Genomic DNA, 4,900 nt, shown 5'->3' with positions numbered 1-4,900 from the left:
CCAAGTTCTCCAACAATGGCCTAACTACCTTACCTCTCCAACATAGCCTCCTTGCAATTGTATTCAATACCTTGACTAAGAAAGGTAAGGGCCCAAATGCATAGCCACAGCCACATCAGTTCCAACCTTGAACACCCAGATTTCAATCATTTCCATTGACATATTGGACCTTATCATAAAGACCAAACATGCAGGTAATCTGGGGTTCAGCTGGTAATGTTGACAGAATATAGCTTAGACTGATACCAACACAACCAAAACAGAAGTTGCTTTGTCCATAGATAGGTAGGCCCATCTGTTGGAGCCCCAGTGATCTCATGGGTAAGGCACTAACTTTCTAAACCAGAGATTGTGGGCTCAAATCTTATTTGGGGTTTTGATTTTGTTGAAATCTTCACTGTGCAGCTGATCTCAATCCTGTGTGGTCACGTGACCATGGGAACAAAATCAGGCATTCTCAATTGATCCTCAGCAGGAGAAATTTGACCTGACAGAAAATTGTCCAAACTAAATTAAACAGCAGCTATCAGCTCCAGAGAACAGTGCAACTAAGATCAAAGAGTTACAAAGATTCAAGAAGAACCAGTTCCAACCAGACTGAGGGTTGTATATTGGAGAAGTGTCAGCCTGAGACAATCCACTTGAAAGCTCGTGGCATGACAACAGTTAAGTGTATTGGTGTGACCCCATTGGATGATGTGAACCCAGCTCATGACCGTATTGGCCAAAGCCACAGAAGATTCTGGAAGATCAGAGAAAAGTAGGGAAGGAACACACACCTGGTTTCCAGTCCCTTCGCGAAGCCTTGACTGGGCCTTGCAGTGGAGCTCTGACCATCTGCTCCAAACTTGTTCAGAGAAGCCCTAGAGTGGGGTGGGAGGAGGCCATTCAGTCCATCATGTCCCCACTGACACTCTGAAGAGCATCCCATCCAGGCCCAACCCCTATCCTCTCACCCTGCATTCCCCAAAGCCAATCCACTGAACCTGCACATCTTTTGGACTGAGGGAGGAAACCAAACCACCGGAGTACCCCATGGAGAGAATGTGCAAACTCGACACAAATAGTCACCCAAGGGAGGAATCAAAGCCAGGTCCCTGACACTGTGAGGCAGCAGTGCTACCCAATGAGCCACCATGCCATCCCCAGGAGAATCTCAGCAGGTTTTCAGCCATTGTGACTATGCTTTCTCTTTCAGACGATTCACCTCAATCCTACAAATTCATGCAAAACTTGCGCAAGAAGATGTGGGGCACCACTTCCCATCAACTGAATGCAGACATGGAGATTTTCCCAAAGTAGATTAAAAATCAAGTTGACAAAGGGCAAGTGACTGACACCCCAGATAGGACTCGAACCCACAATCCCTGGTTTAGAAGGCCAGTGCCATATCCATTAGGCCACTGGGGCCACACAGCAGGCTGAAAATCACAGCCTTTATGTACTGCACCCGACCTCTCATACTGTGTGTTTCTGAGTGTTATCCTCTCACTGATTGTTTTTGACCCCTACCATCTCATGCGAAATTGTTGGCTGCTTGATTAATCAATCTCACTTCCCATTTGTCCCCAAACGGACAGACGAGAAAATCAACCAATCTCCAACTTTGCACAACTCAAGTCTGAGGAATATGGAGCAGACAAGAAAATAGCAAAGGGCTCAATGTTACTTTGTGCAGCACCTTGAAGATATTTGCAGTTAGTGGGGAAGGAGTAAGTGGAGATGTTGCAAACAGCTGCATTGAGGACAAATCAACAGACACGTATCGTCCTTGAGACCCTTCGGGAAAAGGAGAGGGCGGATCCTGTCGAGCGGTTCCCTGAGCAGACTGTCAAAGCCATTTGGCAGAATGCCTCATCGCCAGAACTTTCCAACAAGCACCAAGACATGGCTTGGCTGGTGGTGAGAAGGGCTCTGCCTGTGAGATCCTTTATGCACGCCTGGACTCTCTGCCGCACCGCACGCTGCCCTCGAAGTGGCTGCGGGGGGGACGGGACTGTCACACATCTCCTTCTGGAATGTGCCTATGCAGAGGAAGTCTGGAGAGGAATGCAGTGGTGCTTGTCGAGGTTCGTCCCGAGCAGCGCCGTGACGCGGGACTCCGTGCTCTACGGCCTGTTCCCCGGGACTCACACCAAGATGAACATTAACTGCGCCTGGAGGATCATCAACTCGGTGAAGGACGCTCTCTGGGCGGTCCAAAACCTGTTGGTCTTCCAGCTGAAGGAGTTGACCCCGACCGAGTGTTGCAGACTGGCACATTCCAAGGTCCAAGACTACGTGCTGAGGGACGCGCTGAAGCTTGGGGCAGCTGCCGCCAAGGCGCGGTGGGGAAAGACCACCGTGTAAGATCGGCCTGCCTAAAGAAGAACAGGGGGCCCATGCAGATGTTTTTTTGGGCTCTGCTGATGCCTCAGCCAAATATATGTATATGTACAAGATTGAAAAATGCACAGGATTGTAAATGACAAGGATAAATTCGAATCTGTGTTTGTAAATATGGACATATGTATGGCATGATCAAATGCACAGACCATCAAATCATTTTATGAATAAAGTATATTTTTGAAATAAAAAAAAAGAGGGAGGAAACCAAAGCACCCGGAGTACCCCATGGGGGGAATGTGCAAACTCGACACAAACAGACACCCAAGGGAGGAATCAAAGCCAGGTCCCTCACACTGAGGCAGCAGTGCTACCCACTGAGCCAACATGCCATCCCCAGGAGAATCTCAGCAGGTTTTCAGTCATTGTGACTGTGCTGTCTCTTTCAGACGATTCACCCCAATATCCTGCATATCCTCAACATTCTGTGTTTTTCTGACACAAGGTGCCACCAACCCAACACCGAGCTGGGGACCTTTCTAGAGAAGATGAGGAATTGACTTGACCTCAGACGAAGATCAGCCACGAAGACAAGGGTTAAAGGTCAGACACCCAAGATGGGACTTGAACCCACAATCCCTGGCTGCGGAGGCCAGTGCCTTATCCATTAGGCCACAGGGACCACATATGTGATATTAAAATGGCAGCTTTTAAGTTTTGTTTTCCAAGAACACACTGACTGTGGCTCAGCCAGCACAGAGTCAGTGCCCTGGACTGAGGGGATTCTAAATCTCCAGGTTATATATGTTTTTCTCTTTACCCCGGCACTGCTGCCTAACTGTGGTAGTGCTTATATTTTCCCCAGCACCCATGTTGTGTGTGTGCAGGTGTGAGACACAGTGAAAGACAACAGATGGACAAATCTTTATTCAATTCCCACCATCAGGAAGAAAGGAAACACCCGAGTGGCCAGTGACAAGCATCAAAGGGCAATGCTGTGTGACCAAACAGTGAGGGGGAGGGCACTCTCTGAACAGCTCAAGGATGTTGGTAGACACTGCGTGCTCCTTCTCCAGGGACACCCGGGCTCGAACGTAACCGCGGAAGAGGGTCAGGCGATTGACCCGAACAACCAGTTTGGCCAGGCCCAGGAGTAGACCCACGAGGAGATCCTCTGACCAACCCTCCCCCCTCGGCACTGGGTGCCCAATGATGGGGAGTGTGGGGTTGAAGTCCAACCAGAAACGGAGGAGAAGGTTTCCCAGAAAGCTAAAAAGGGAGTGCAAGCGCCCTGTTCCATGGACTCCACAGCACCACAGAACAAGCAGTTGGGCTGGGAGTCCGTGAACCACCGCAATCTGCGGACTGCCGCGTGCAATACCCTCCAACCCAGATCCCCGTGAGAAAGGGGGAGGACTCCCATGTAGAGAGCCCTTCACTGGGGATGGTCCCCACCGCCCGGTGGTAAATGGGCACGCCAGGGTGTGTCCGGGAGGTGGATGAGGGTGTGCAGCAGCAGTCTGGACAGGGCCCTCTGTGATACACCCCTGAAAGGGACAAAACTAAAACTCTAGAGACAGCTCAGGTTGTGGGGCACAGTCTCCCGCAGGAAATACAGGACCCTGGGGCCAATGTGAAATTCCGTCCGGGCAGGAGTGAGTGCAGATGGGATCCCACCGCACACCTGAGCATCCTCCAACTGGGGCACTACGTGGGGTCTGAGCACCGTCGTTTTAAGGCGTCGGATGGCGGTGGCCACGTACCGGACGTCTACCGCTGCCCTGCTCGCTATATCCTGCGGCAGCGTCCAGCCCAGGCCCCCACCATCCAGCACGTCCCCGACCCTGGTCACCCTCACAGTCACGGCCCTCCCCTCCGACAGTCACTCGAACCCACGAGTACGGAGGTGCGGATTCCTGAGCAACGTCTCCCTGACAACAGCCGCTACTCCTGCCGGAGGGTAGGCGTGACGCGATTCGACCATGTTCCAGACCGTGAGCAGGTCCTGGTAAAAGACAGGCAGTGTCCTGAGAGTGACCTCCAAACCATCACGGTCCCTGAACAGGAGCTGAGTGTCGTAGTTGAGGTTACGCACCTGGTGGAAAAAATACGTCACCAGGGCACCCCGCCGAGGGGGAGGCTCAATGTAAAGGTATCGCTGCAAGGTCTGAAGGTGGAACGTCGCTACCTGGGTGTGAACGCACACCAGCGACTGACCGTCCCCCTCAATATGGAGACTCAGGACCTGCGCAGTGACCCAGTGCATCTTTTTGTCCCAGAAGAAGTGAACCAACATTCTCTGGATGTCAGCGACAAAACCAGGAGGAGGGACCAAAGTGACCAGCCGGTACCACAGCATGGCAGGCACCAGCTGGTTTATGACCAACACTCGACTCCTGTGAGACAGCACTCGGAGCAGTCCTGTCCAGAGGCCTAGGCGAGGTGAGACTTTGGCCTCCAGCTCCTGCCAGTTCCCCGGCCAGGATTCCTCAGCTGGGCTGAGGTAGACCCCCAGGTCGAGGAGATGGTGGTACTCCAGCTGAACCCCCGTAACTCCTCCAGCAGAGACTCCACC

At 52.0% G+C, this 4,900-nt stretch overlaps 1 non-coding gene across 1 annotated transcript; it reads right to left on the bottom strand.

Moving 5' to 3' along the window:
- Positions 1-1,337: 1,337 nt before the first annotated feature.
- On the bottom strand, positions 1,338-1,410 carry trnar-ucu (transfer RNA arginine (anticodon UCU)). The gene has a single exon. It is a non-coding gene; the product is annotated as a tRNA-Arg (tRNA).
- Between the last annotated feature and the right edge of the window lie 3,490 nt (positions 1,411-4,900).

This window comes from Chiloscyllium punctatum, chromosome 18 (genome assembly GCF_047496795.1).
Source record: "Chiloscyllium punctatum isolate Juve2018m chromosome 18, sChiPun1.3, whole genome shotgun sequence".
NCBI lineage: Eukaryota > Metazoa > Chordata > Chondrichthyes > Orectolobiformes > Hemiscylliidae > Chiloscyllium > Chiloscyllium punctatum.
Note: the sequence above shows the minus strand (reverse complement) of the source record. Positions and strands in the feature narration are given on the sequence as shown.